This window comes from Somniosus microcephalus, unplaced genomic scaffold (assembly GCF_052327205.1).
Source record: "Somniosus microcephalus isolate GS21.2 unplaced genomic scaffold, FLI_Smic_1.0 unresolved_chr4, whole genome shotgun sequence".
NCBI lineage: Eukaryota > Metazoa > Chordata > Chondrichthyes > Squaliformes > Somniosidae > Somniosus > Somniosus microcephalus.
In genome coordinates this window covers 2,323,058-2,337,917 of record NW_028225182.1, presented here as the reverse complement: position 1 = coordinate 2,337,917, position 14,860 = coordinate 2,323,058, and the positions used below count along the sequence as shown (strand labels likewise).

Sequence of the window (14,860 nt, the reverse complement as noted above, 5' to 3'; positions counted from 1 at the left end):
GTGCAATGCCTACGTTTCAAGAAGCTCTGCTTTCAATTACAACAAGTATGCCAGCCGAATGCAGCTTGCAAAGAAAATGTTGAGCAATCTGCTGTGGAATCAAATGAAGCACTGAACAACACATATCTTTCTGCTCCGCTCATTTGGAACTGGGAATGAGAGGTTCAGCCTATCATCTGATGTCGAGAACAATAAATCAACCGTCATTGATTCAGGCAGCAAACGGTCCAGGAACCATGGTTGGTATGCAGATGCCAAGCTTGTATGTCCCAGATTTCCAGCAGCTGGGACAACAAGAATTCAGGTTCCACCGAGAATTGAACTCGAATCGCTGGATTCAAAGTCCAGAGTGCTCACCATTACACCATGGAACCTTTGCTGATAAATTTATTTGAATCTTTTCTTAAAATCAACAACATTACCGTCTCCACCATTATACTTTGTCTCGGTCTGGTCTCATCCTTAACTTCAGCTTGCCCACTTGCCCCTCTGCTAAGCCTCGGTTCTGAGTAAATCACACAGCTGCCTTGATGGCTATCGGTTCACAAATCTCTGCTTCTTTTTCACACTGCTCATAGCAGCTTGTATTGCAGTCCTGCCAGGTAAAATGTGAATAATCTTTGCAAGGCACTGCTGCACGAAAGATAAGCAATTGTTAACTTTTTTCGAGAATACGAAGTGCAATGTCTACGTTTCAAGAAGCACTGCTTTCAATTTCAACAAGTATGCCAGCCGAATGCAGCTTGCAAAGAAAATGTTGAGCAATCTGCTGTGCAGTCAAACGAAGCACTGGACAACACACATCTTTCTCCCCCGCTTATTTGGAACTGGGAATGAGAGGTTGAGCCTATCATCTGATGTCGAGAACAATAAATCAACCGTCATTGATCCAGGCAGCAAACGGTCCCGTAACCGTGGTTCTTATGAAGATGCCAAGCTTGTATGTCCCAAATTTCCAGCAGCTGGGACAACAAGAATTCAGGTTCCACCGAGATTTGAATTCGGATCGCTGGATTCAAAGTCCAGAGTGCTTACCATGGAACCTTTGCTGATAAATTCATTTGAATCTTTTCTTAAAATCAACAACATTACCGTCTCCACCATTTTACTTTGTCTTGGCCTGGTCTCATCCTGAACTTCAGCTTGCCCCTCTGCTAAGCTTCGGTTCTGAGCAAATCACACAGCTGCCTTGATGGCTATCGGTTCACAAATCTCAGCTTCTTTTTCACACTGCTCATGGCAGATTGCATTGCAGTCCTGCCAGGTAAAATGAGTATAATCTTTGCAAGGCACTGCTGCAGGAAAGATAAGCAATTGTTAACTTTTTTCGAGAATACGAAGTGCAATGCCTACGTTTCAAGAAGCACTGCTTTCAATTTCAGCAAGTATGCCAGCCGAATGCAGCTTGCAAAGAAAATGTTGAGCATTCTGCTGTGCAGTCAAACGAAGCACTGGACAACACACATCTTTCTCCTCCTCTTATTTGGAACTGGGAATGAGAGGTTGAGCCTATCATCTGATGTCGAGAACAATAAATCAACCGTCATTGATCCAGGCAGCAAACGGTCCCGTAACCGTGGTTGGTATGCAGATGCCAAGCTTGCATGTCCCAAATTTCCAGCAGCTGGGACAACAAGAATTCAGGTTCCACCAAGATTTGAACTCGGATCGCTGGGCTCAAAGTCGAGAGTGGTCACCATTACACCATGCAACCGTCGCCGAAGAATTTATTGGAATCTTTTCTTAAAATCAACAACATTACCGTCGCCACCATTATACTTTGTCTCGGTCTGGTCTCATCCTTAACTTCAGCTTGCTCACTTGCCCCTCTGCTAAGCCTCGGTTCTGAGTAAATCACACAGCTGCCTTGATGGCTATCGGTTCACAAATCTCTGCTTCTTTTTCACACTGCTCATAGCAGCTTGTATTGCAGTCCTGCCAGGTAAAATGTGAATAATCTTTGCAAGGCACTGCTGCACGAAAGATAAGCAATTGTTAACTTTTTTCGAGAATACGAAGTGCAATGTCTACGTTTCAAGAAGCACTGCTTTCAATTTCAACAAGTATGCCAGCCGAATGCAGCCTGCAAAGAAAATGTTGAGCAATCTGCTGTGCAGTCAAACGAAGCACTGGACAACACACATCTTTCTCCCCCGCTTATTTGGAACTGGGAATGAGGGATTGAGCCAATCATCTGATGTCCAGAACAATAAATCAACCGTCATTGATCCAGGCAGCAAACGGTCCCGTAACCATGGTTGTTATGAAGATGCCAAGCTTGTATGTCCCAAATTTCCAGCAGCTGGGACAACAAGAATTCAGGTTTCACCGAGATTTGAATTCGGATCGCTGGATTCAAAGTCCAGAGTGCTCACCATTACACCATGCAACCAGCGCTGATAAATTCATTTGAATCTTTTCTTAAAATCAACAACATTACCGTCTCCACCATTTTACTTTGTCTCGGCCAGGTCTCATCCTTAACTTCAGCTTGCCCACTTGCCCCTCTGCTAAGCCTCGGTTCTGAGGAAATCACACAGCTGCCTTGATGGCTATCGGTTCACAAATCTCTGCTTCTTTTTCACACTGCTCATAGCATCTTGTATTGCAGTCCTGCCAGGTAAAATGTGAATAATCTTTGCACGGCACTGCTGCACGAAAGATAAGCAATTGTTAACTTTTTTCGAGAATACGAAGTGCAATGTCTACGTTTCAAGAAGCACTGCTTTCAATTTCAACAAGTATGCCAGCCGAATGCAGCTTGCAAAGAAAATGTTGAGCAATCTGCTGTGCAGTCAAGCGAAGCACTGGACAACACACATCTTTCTCCCCGGCTTATTTGGAACTGGGAATGAGAGGTTGAGCCTATCATCTGATGTCCAGAACAATAAATCAACCGTCATTGATCCAGGCAGCAAACGGTCCTGTAACCGTGGTTGTTATGAAGATGCCAAGCTTGTATGTCCCAAATTTCCAGCAGCTGGGACAACAAGAATTCAGGTTCCACCGAGATTTGAATTTGGATCGCTGGATTCAAAGTCCAGAGTGCTCACCATTACACCATGGAACCTTTGTTGATAAATTTATTTGAATCTTTTCTTAAAATCAACAACATTACCGTCTCCACCATTTTACTTTGTCTCGGCCAGGTCTCATCCTTAACTTCAGCTTGCCCCCTTGCCCCTCTGCTAAGCCTCGGTTCTGAGTAAATCACACAGCTGCCTTGATGGCCATCGGTTCACAAATCTCTGCTTCTTTTTCACACTGCTCATAGCATCTTGTATTGCAGTCCTGCCAGGTAAAATGTGAATAATCTTTGCAAGGCACTGCTGCACGAAAGATAAGCAATTGTTAACTTTTTTCGAGAATACAAAGTGCAATGTCTACGTTTCAAGAAGCACTGCTTTCAATTTCAACAAGTATGCCAGCCGAATGCAGCTTGCAAAGAAAATGTTGAGCAATCTGCTGTGCAGTCAAACGAAGCACTGGACAACACACATCTTTCTCCCCCCGCTTATTTGGAACTGGGAATGAGAGATTGAGCCAATCATCTGATGTCCAGAACAATAAATCAACCGTCATTGATCCAGGCAGCAAACGGTCCCGTAACCGTGGTTGTTATGAAGATGCCAAGCTTGTATGTCCCAAATTTCCAGCAGCTGGGACAACAAGAATTCAGATTCCACCGAGATTTGAATTCGGATCGCTGGATTCAAAGTCCAGAGTGCTCACCATGGAACCTTTGCTGATAAATTCATTTGAATCTTTTCTTAAAATCAACAACATTACCATCTCCACCATTTTACTTTGTCTCGGCCAGGTCTCATCCTTAACTTCAGCTTGCCCACTTGCCCCTCTGCTAAGCCTCGGTTCTGAGTAAATCACACAGCTGCCTTGATGGCCATCGGTTCACAAATCTCTGCTTCTTTTTCACACTGCTCATAGCAGCTTGTATTGCAGTCCTGCCAGGTAAAATGTGAATAATCTTTGCAAGGCACTGCTGCACGAAAGATAAGCAATTGTTAACTTTTTTCGAGAATACGAAGTGCAATGTCTACGTTTCAAGAAGCACTGCTTTCAATTTCAACAAGTATGCCAGCCGAATGCAGCTTGCAAAGAAAATGTTGAGCAATCTGCTGTGCAGTCAAACGAAGCACTGGACAACACACATCTTTCTCCCCCGCTTATTTGGAACTGGGAATGAGAGGTTGAGCCTATCATCTGATGTCGAGAACAATAAATCAACCGTCATTGATCCAGGCAGCAAAAGGTCCCGTAACCGTGGTTGTTATGAAGATGCCAAGCTTGTATGTCCCAAATTTCCAGCAGCTGGGACAACAAGAATTCAGGTTCCACCGAGATTTGAACTTGGATCGCTGGATTCAAAGTTCAGAGCGCTCACCATTACAACATGGAACCGTTGCTGAGAAGTTCATTAGATTCTTTTCTCAAGATCAACAACATTACCGTCTCCACCATTATACTTTGTCTCGGCCAGGTCTCATCCTTAACTTCAGCTTGCCCACTTGCCCCTCTGCTAAGCCTCGGTTCTGAGTAAATCACACAGATGCCTTGATGGCTATCGGTTCACAAATCTCTGTTTCTTTTTCACACTGCTCATAGAATCTTGTATTGCAGTCCTGCCAGGTAAAATGAGTATAATCTTTGCAAGGCACTGCTGCACGAAAGATGAGCAATTGTTAACTTTTTTCGAGAATATGAAGTGCAATGCCTACGTTTCAAGAAGCACTGCTTTCAATTTCAGTAAGTATGCCAGCCGAATGCAGCTTGCAAAGAAAATGTTGAGCATTCTGCTGTGCAGTCAAACGAAGCACTGGACAACACACATCTTTCTCCCCCCCTTATTTGGAACTGGGAATAAGAGGTTGAGCCTATCATCTGATGTCGAGAACAATAAATCAACCGTCATTGATTCAGGCAGCAAACGGTCCCGTAACCGTGGTTGGTATGCAGATGCCAAGCTTGTATGTCCCAAATTTCCAGCAGCTGGGACAACAAGAATTCAAGTTCCACCGAGATTTGAACTCAGATCGCTGGATTCAGAGCCCAGAGTGCTTACCATTACACCATGGAACCGCTGCTGAACAGTTCCATAGATTCTTTTCTCAAAATCAACAACATTACCTTCTCCACCATTACACTTTGTCTCAGCCTGGTCTCATCCTTAACTTCAGCTTGCCCACTTGCCCCTCTGCGAAGCTTCGGTTCTTAGCAAATCACACAGCTGCCTTGATGGCTATCGGTTCACAAATCTCTGCTTCTTTTTCACACTGCTCATAGCAGCCTGTATTGCAGTCCTGCCAGGTAAAATGAGTATAATCTTTGCAAGGCACTGCTGCAAGAAAGATAAGCAATGGTTAACTTTTTTCGAGAATACGAAGTGCAATGCCTACGTTTCAAGAAGCACTGCTTTCAATTTCAACATGTATGCCAGCCGAATGCAGCTTGCAAAGAAAATGTTGAGCAATCTGCTTTGCAGTCAAACGAAGCACTGGACAACTCACATCTTTCTGCCCCGCTTATTTGGAACTGGGAATGAGAGGTTGAGCCGATCATCTGATGCCGAGAACAATAAATTTACCGTCATTGATTCAGGCAGCAAACGGTCCAGTAAGCGTGGTTGATATGCAGATGCCAAGCTTGTATGTTCCAAAGTTCCAGCAGCTGGGACAACAAGAATTCAGGTTCTACCGAGATTTGAACTCACATCTCTGGATTCAGAGTCCAGAGTGCTCACCATTACACCATGGAACCATTGCTGAAGAATTTGCTAGATTATTTTCTCAAAATCAACAACATTACCTTCTCCACCATTACACTTTGTCTCGGCCTGGTCTCATCCTTAACTTCAGCTTGCCCACATGCCCCTCTGCTAAGCCTCGGTTCTGAGCAAATCACACAGCTGCCTTGATGGCTATCTGTTCACAAATCTCTGCTTCTTTTTCACACTGCTCATAACAGCTTGTATTGCAGTCCTGCCAGGTTAAATGAGTATAATCTTTGCAAGGCACTGCTGCACGAAAGAAAAGCTATTGTTAACTTTTTTCGAGAATACGAAGTGCAATGCCTACATTTCAAGAAGCACTGCTTTCAATTTCAACAAGTATGCCAGCCGAATGCAGCTTGCAAAGAAAATGTTGAGCAATCTGCTGTGCAGTCAAACGAAGCACTGGACAATACACATCTTTCTCCCCCGCTTATTTGGAACTGGGAATGAGATGTAGAGCCTATCATCTGATGTTGAGAATAATAAATAAACCGTCATTGATTCAGGCAGCAAACGGTCCCGTAACCGTGGTTGGTATGCAGATGCCAAGCTTGTATGTCCCAAATTTCCAGCAGCTGGGACAACAAGAATTCAGGTTCTATCGAGACTTGAACTCGGATCGCTGGATTCAGAGAGCTCAACATTACACCATGGAACCATTGCTGACAAGTTTATTCGATTCTTTTCTCAAAATCAACAACTTTACCGTGTCCACCATTATACTTTGTCTCGGTCTGGTCTTATCCTTAACTTTAGCTTGCCCACTTGCCCCTCTGCTAAGCCTCGGTTCTAAGCAAATCACACAGCTGCCTTGATGGCTATCGGTTCACAAATCTCAGCTTCTTTTTCACACTGCTCATGGCAGCTTGTATTGCAGTCCTGCCAGGTAAAATGTGTGTAATCTTTGCAAGGCACTGCTGCAAGAAAGATAAGCAATTGTTAACTTTTTTCGAGAATACGAAGTGCCATGCCTACCTTTCAAGAAGCACTGCTTTCAATTTCAACAAGTATGCCAGCCGAATGCAGCTTGCAAAGAACATGTTGAGCAATCTGCTGTGCAGTCAAACGAAGCACTGGACAACACACTTCTTTCTCCCCCGCATATTTGGAACTGGGAATGAGAGGTTGAGCCTATCATCTGATGACGATAACAATAAATCAATCATCATTGATTCAGGCAGCAAACGGTCCACTAACCGTGGTTGGTATGCAGATGCCAAACTTGCATGTCCCAAATTTCCAGCAGCTGGGACAACAAGAATTCAGTTTCCACCAAGATTTAAACTCGGATCGCTGGATTCAAAGTCCAGAGTGCTCACCATTACACCATGCAAACGTTGCTGAAAAATTCATTAGAATCTTTTCTTAAAATCAACAACATTACCGTCTCCACCATTATACTTTGTCTCGGACTGGTCTCATCCTTAACTTCAGCTTGCCCACTTGCCCCTCTGCTAAGCCTCGGTTCTGAGTAAATCACACAGCTGCCTTGATGGCTATCGGTTCACAAATCTCTGCTTCTTTTTCACACTGCTCATAGCATCTTGTATTGCAGTCCTGCCAGGTAAAATGTGAATAATCTTTGCAAGGCACTGCTGCACGAAAGATAAGCAATTGTTAACTTTTTTCGAGAATACGAAGTGCAATGCCTACGTTTCAAGAAGCACTGCTTTCAATTTCAACAAGTATGCCAGCCAAATGCAGCTTGGAAAGAAAATGTTGAGCCATCTGCTTTGCAGTCAAACGAAGCACTGGACAACACACATCTTTCTCCCCGGCTTATTTGGAACTGGGAATGAGAGGTTCAGCCTCTCATCTGATGTCGAGAACAATAAATCAACAGTCACTGTTTCAAGCAGCAAAGGGTCCTCTATCTGTTGTTGATATGCAGATATCAAGGTTGTGTGTCCCAAATTTCCAGCAGCTGGGACAACAAGAATTCAGGTTCTACCGAGATTTGAACTCGGATCGCTGGATTCACAGGCCAGAGAGCTCAACATTACACCATGGAACCATTGCTGACAAGTTCATTCGATTCTTTTCTCAAAATCAACAACTTTACCGTCTCCACCATTATACTTTGTCTCGGCCTGGTCTTATCCTTAACTTTAGCTTGCCCACTTGCCCCTCTGCTAAGCCTCGGTTCTAAGCAAATCACACAGCTGCCTTGATGGCTATCGGTTCACAAATCTCAGCTTCTTTTTCACACTGCTCATGGCAGATTGCATTGCAGTCCTGCCAGGTAAAATGTGTATAATCTTTACAAGGCACTGCTGTACGAAAGATAAGCAATTGTTAACTTTTTTCGAGAATACGAAGTGCTATGTCTACGTTTCAAGAAGCACAGCTTTCAATTTCAACAAGTATGCCAGCCGAATGCAGCTTGCAAAGAAAATGTTGAGCATTCTACTGTGCAGTCAAACGAAGCACTGGACAACACACATCTTTCTCCCCCTCTTATTTGGAACTGGGAATGAGAGGTTGAGCCTATCATCTGATGTCGAGTACAATAAATCAACCGTCATTGATCCAGGCAGCAAATGGTCCCGTAACCGTGGTTGTTTGAAGATGCCAAGCTTGTATGTCCCAAATTTCCAGCAGCTGGGACAAGAAGAATTCAGGTTCTACCAAGATTTGAACTCGGATCGTTGGATTCAAGTCCAGAGTGCTCACCATTACTCCATTCAACCGTTGCTAAAAGGTTTATTAGAATCTTTTCTTAAAATCAACAACATTACCGTCTCCACCATTATACTTTGTCTCGGCCTGGTCTCATCCTTCACTTCAGCTTGCCCACTTGCCCCTCTGCTAAGCCTCGGTTCTGAGTAAATCTCACAGCTGCCTTGATGGCTATCGGTTCACAAATCTCAGCTTCTTTTTCACACTGCTCATAGCAGCTTGTATTGCAGTCCTGCCAGGTAAAATGTGAATAATCTTTGCAAGGCACTGCTGCACGAAAGATAAGCAATTGTTAATTTTTTCGAGAATACGAAGTGCAATGCCTACGTTTCAAGAAGCACTGCTTTCAATTTCAACAAGTATGCCAGCCGAATGCAGCTTGCAAAGAAAATGTTGAGCAATCTGCTGTGCACTCAAACGAAGCACTGGAGAATACACACCTTTCTGCCCAGCTTGTTCAGAACTGGGAATGAGAGGTTGAGCCTATCATCTGATGTCGAGAACAATAAATCAACCGTCATTGATTCAGGCAGCAAACAGTCCCGTAACCGTGGTTTGTATGCAGATGCCAAGCTTGTATGTCCCAAATTTCCTGCAGCTGGAACAACAAGGATTGAGGTTCCACTGAGATTTGAATTCAGATCGCTGGAGTCAAAGCCCAGAGTGCTCACCATTACACCATGGAAACGTTGCTGAAAAATTTGTTAGAATCTTTTCTTAAAATCAACAACATTACCGTCTCCACCATTATATTTGTCTCGGTCTGGTCTCATCCTTAACTTCAGCTTGCCCACTTGCCCCTCTGCTGAGCCTCGGTTCTGAGCAAATCACACAGCTGCCTTGATGGCTATCGGTTCACAAATCTCTGCTTCTTTTTCACACTGTTCATGGCAGCTTGCATTGCAGTCCTGCCATGTAAAATGTGTATAATCTTTGCAAGGCACTGCTGTAAGAAAGATAAGCAATTGTTAACTTTTTTCCTGAATACGAAGTGCAATGCCTACGTTTCAAGAAGCACTGCTTTCAATTTCAACAAGTATGCCAGCCGAATGCAGCTTGCAAAGAAAATGTTGAGCAATCTGCTGTGCAGTCAAACGAAGCACTGGACAACACACATCTTTCTCCCCTGCTTATTTGGAACTGGGAATGAGAGGTTGAGCCTATCATCTGATGTCGAGAACAATAAATCAACAGTCATTGATTCAGGCAGCAAACGGTCCCGTAACCGTGGTTGGTATGCAGATGCCAAGCTTGTATGTCCCAAATTTCCAGCAGCTGGGACAACAAGAATTCAGGTTCCACCGAGATTTGTACTTCGGATTGACTGGATTCAGAGCCCAGAGTGCTCACCATTACTCCATGGAACCTTTGCTGACGAGCTCATTAGATTCTTTTCTCAAAATCAACCACATTACCATCTCCACCATTATACTTTGTCTCGGCCTGGTCTCATCCTTAACTTCAGCTTGCCCACTTGCCGCTCTGCTAAGCCTCGGTTCTGAGCAAATCACACAGCTGCCTTGATGGCTATCGGTTCACAAATCTCAGCTTCTTTTTCACACTGCTCATGGCAGCTTGCCTTGCAGTCCTGCCAGGTAAAATGTGTATAATCTTTGCAAGGCACTGCTGCACGAAAGATAAGCAATTGTTAACTTTTTTCGAGAATACGAAGTGCAATGCCTACGTTTCAAGAAGCACTGCTTTCAATTTCAACAAGTATGCCAGCCGAATGCAGCTTGAAATGAAAATGTTGAGCAATCTGCTGTGCAGTCAAACGAAGCTCCTGATTCTTATGTAACTTACGTAACAGGTTAAGGAGTTGGGGATTATTGGTGTAGGGCTTCAAGGCATCATTGGGTCCTCATTTTAAAGTCCCCACATTGTGGTTTACAACAAAGCTTAGAGTAATATGCCAGGTAGCTACGGTGGGTTGAACCAGAGAATGGTGGACAATGAGAATCTGGGGCAGGTAAATCTGGACGCCTGCATTGGCACCAACTGGTGACATAGAGAGTTGCCTTTATCATTATTATTATTGACAGAGCAATTTATTGCAGAAAAGTTGGCACAGAAGTGTGACAAAATAGGGACAGGATGTTTTGTAATAAGGAACTGGTGCAGATGAAATGTTTTTATTACATTTTATTGAACCGATACATATATGGAATGAGTGATACAGTAATTTGATACGTTTGAACATATATAAAGTGCACGTGGGGATATTGAGAGTATTTGGATATAATCATTCTTGCATATTATGGACATTGTGCCCGGGTGCGAGAACTAAATCAAGCAGGTTATCGTTCCTCAACATGTAAAGGAAATCAAATGTAATTAGTCCTGCCTCTCGTCAGAAGTCAATTCAAAGTGGATTTGTGTCATATATATGTGTGTATATATAAATCAATTTAATATTTACTTAATAGTTGTTTCAAGACCAGCAAAACACAGAACACTGGGCATAACGGCATGAGATCATGGGGCAACCGTAACTTACAGGATATAATAGTTAATCCATCCTGGGATCACAGCCATCTAACAACTCTGCCCAGAACTGAATACAATATTCCAACTGAGGCCTAAACAGGGCTTTGTATAGCTGCAGCATAACTTCTGCCCCGTTGTATTCTAGCTTTCTAGATATTAAGGCCAGCATTCGATTTGCCTTTTTGATTATTTTCCATACCTGTTCATTAGATTTTATTGATCTATGTACATGGAACCTCGAGTCTCTTTGGACAGCAAAGGGGTGCAAAAAACACTGTAGAAAGGGAATGCGAGAATAAACCTGTGAAAAGTTTTTACTGGTAAAGTATGATAAAGAGGGAGGCGAAGGAGAATGTGGGCCCCTTAAAGACAGAGTCCTTTCTACAAAACTTCCTATCACTTTTTTGTCACACTTCTGTGCCAACTTTTCTGCAGTAAATTGCTCTGTCCATAAGAATAATGGCAACTCTCTATGTCACCACTTGGTGCCGCTGCAGCAGCACAGATTTACCAGCCCAGCTTCTCAGTGTGCACTCGTCTCTGGTTCAACCCACTGTAGCTACCTTGCATATTACTCTAAGCTTTGTTGCAAACCACAATGTGGGGACTTTAAAATGGGGAACCAATGAAGTCTGGAAGCCCTACTCCAATTAACCCCAACTCCCTAACCCTGTCATGTAAGAAACATAAGAATCAGGAGCAGGATTAGGCCTTTCAGCCCCTCAAGCCTGCTCTGCCATTCAATTAGATCATGGCTGATCTTCGACCTCAACTACACTTTCCCACCCGATCCCCATATTTCCTGATTCCCTCAGGGCCCAAAAGCACCGACAATTGCAGGGATGAGAGACTTACTCCTCACTTTTATATTCCAAACCCCTTGAAATAAAGGCCAAAATGCATCCACCTTCCTAATTTTTTGGTGTACCTTCATATTGTAGGCGGGCATTCTTTACCTGCTTTATGGCAATTTACCTTCCTTTACCTGGTTTACGGTACTTTACCTGGTCAGACAGCCTTTTTGCCACTGCACTTTGACCAGCTCCAATCAGCGGTCTCGAATCGCTAAACCCCTCCTTCCAGTTCTGACTGGAGGAACTTATAATTAATGATATATTAAAATGGACAAATGGTCTGGATGCAAGAAAGTCAAACTTTATTAAAACTAAGAAACTACACCACACGATCTTGTAATCACGGTAAAATTGCTTAAAGAGGGGGGGAAAAACGGACACAACGAGGGAAATCGACTAAAATACAATTCTAATGAAATCCCCACTTTACTCCCACCCCTAAGCCTATCCTAAGTTGCCTTGTGGAAGACCAGAAAAATATATGCTCACCACTGCAGTGCCAGCTGCGTGTCCCACGAGATCTTCACTGTCCTGAAGTAAAGAAACACCCCAGTGTTTTAAACGCAAACTGCTGGTGTTACTTCTTCAGACAGACTGCCACGCTGCAGAGAGCACATGGAGGCAAGCCAGAGAGAGAGAGATGCCTCTGCGAAGCTATCTCTTACACCCCAGTTTTGGGGCCGAAATGTTCCCGCCCAGATCCGAAAGTTTCTGGGCTAAAGCAAAAGGGATCCAACTGTCCCCATTGTCCAGAAATGGGTGCTTCAAACCCATTCATTTTAAACTGTTCCCTTCCTCAGTTTAAGTGTTTCTTTTCAAATGTCTGTGCTGAGCCTTCGAACCATCTCCATTCACCCTGATGGGTTTTGAATGGAGTTGTATTACTATGTAAACAGAAACCCATTATCTTGTGGTCACTGAAACCGCAATCAATTGGTTTAATCCCTTGTGCAAATAGCCTTTTGCAGTTTCTGTAAACAAACATCGATTGTCTCTGCAGGGAGGGAACCTCCCCTTCTGATTGACAGAATTTGACTGCCGTTGCTTCACAGACACAGAAAGCTGCTTCCAGGCCCTTTGTCCTTGGCCACGCAGTCTGACGGCCATTTTATCCCTGGGCAAATTACCAAACTCAAGAGTACCTTTTTTTAATAAAAATGTGCTGTCTTAAGTTGTGCGATTTTTTTACAAAGTTCTTTGATTCCGGTGTTGTCCAAGTGCTGCCTAGCTTAACGCAGACTTCTTGCGGTTCTGGGTATGTTATAAAAAAAATCCAACCCAGAGACAATTTAAATCACGCAAACTCTTCGTCCACGATGTGGGTTAATATTTCCCGATCTTCGGGGGCTGAGGGGATTTTGCAAACCCCTACATTCGCACCTTGAATACTTCCAACTTGCTTTTAGTATCCTCTTGAAGAAGTGACCAAAGATTTCTGACGCCCGACAAACAACCATCCCCTGTATTTACCTATAGCTACCTATCACTGATTCCCCGACCCGTCTATTCCACTCAAATCCGAGAAAACCGTGGTATGGTAGGCATCTACAGATACATCAATTACAAAATGTTACAATAAGGGTCTCATACCCCTGCACCACTTGTTACAGTATAATATATTACAAAATGTTGCAATCTTGGTTATACAATGTAATCAGAATGATTTCAAGCACGTAGAGTGTCCTACGCCTCTGCAGCACTTGGAACTGTAAAACAAAATACAAAAATCTCCATTAAACATTTGAAACAAAATGCTGAAATAAACCCCGACCATCACGTGCCAATGAAGGGCCACGAAATTCAAGTGAGTATTGCTCCTCCCACCCGGGCAGTAAATGTTCCTTCCACCCCTCCTTTTAATGGACTTAAACTTTTAAAACATACAGAATGGATTTTACAGAACAGTCTGCTCCGCCAGCCCCAAGCCATTCCCTTCTCCCTTTGTGGAGGCGGGGTACCCCTCATGTTTCACAGACCGAGACCGGGGAGTATGGGATCGCAACTCCCAGTCCCTCCCCCTCCCATCTTCCCTTGACTGGCTGCAGAAAATGATGGGTGCCTGTGTGGCGTCTCTCACTGGCCCCACACTCAAACTTGGATCCCAGATCCGGCCACTCACTCATCCTTCCCAGCCACAGTTAGACTCCAACTTTGCCTGTGGGCCCCAGGTGAGTTCCTCCCTTCCCCGAATGCACCCATGCGACTCTTGAGTCTCCCCCTCCCCTTTACAATCTTTCCCGGGCCATCACCACCCAGTCCCCGGGGAACGCGTCCCTATCTGACAAGGCGCCTGTGCTTCCCCACCATGACTCCTCAATAGCGAGGTCTCCAGCAAGTGAAATTCGGTCAGGATAGTGCTGGGTTGCGGCTGTGCCCCACCTAGCTGGGGCCATCCCTACCACGTAGGATGAATCACACACAGAATCTACAGTGCAGATAGAGGCCATTTCAGCCCATCGAGCCTGCACCGACACATATCCCACCCTATCCCTGTAACCCCACGTATTTAATCCCCTAACACTAAGGGTCAATTTATCATAGCCAGATCAACCTATCCTGCACATCTTTGGACTGTGGGAGAAAACTTATGGCTGCTAGTTGGGGACCTCTGTGATCTGTTTCCTCCCGGCTCGGAAGATTGCTCTTTGTGACAGGTACCCTGGTGACCATCTTATATTAGGCTTGTGGACCCGCTGAGACTTTCTGAGCGTCGTCTCTGCGGGGAATCTTTGGCTGACAGACCCTGAGCCTGGGTCACAGCCCTAGCTGGCTAGGAACTTTCTCCCCCTGATGCAAACAGACCGCACTGTTTAATATACCTGGCAGCCTGCCAGTAATCCGGGTTTGTCTCCTTTTCCCTACCCACTCCTGTACTGGGGGCAGGCATCCCCTCACCACCCGCTGCTGGTGACTGAAAATCTTCCTCTCCAGGTCCAAAACCTGGTACCGGCTCCTTCCATATGTCCCCCACAAGAGGAATTTCAATCCTTTCCTCCCCAGAGTCCCACACCATAGGGGGAACCACTCTAGAAGCGGGCTGGGAAGTTTGTCC

The 14,860-nt window shown here is 44.4% G+C and overlaps 1 non-coding gene across 1 annotated transcript; it reads right to left on the bottom strand.

The window, feature by feature from the left end:
* Positions 1-302: 302 nt before the first annotated feature.
* Positions 303-374, bottom strand: trnaq-uug (transfer RNA glutamine (anticodon UUG)). Its single transcript has one exon. It is a non-coding gene; the product is annotated as a tRNA-Gln (tRNA).
* Between the last annotated feature and the right edge of the window lie 14,486 nt (positions 375-14,860).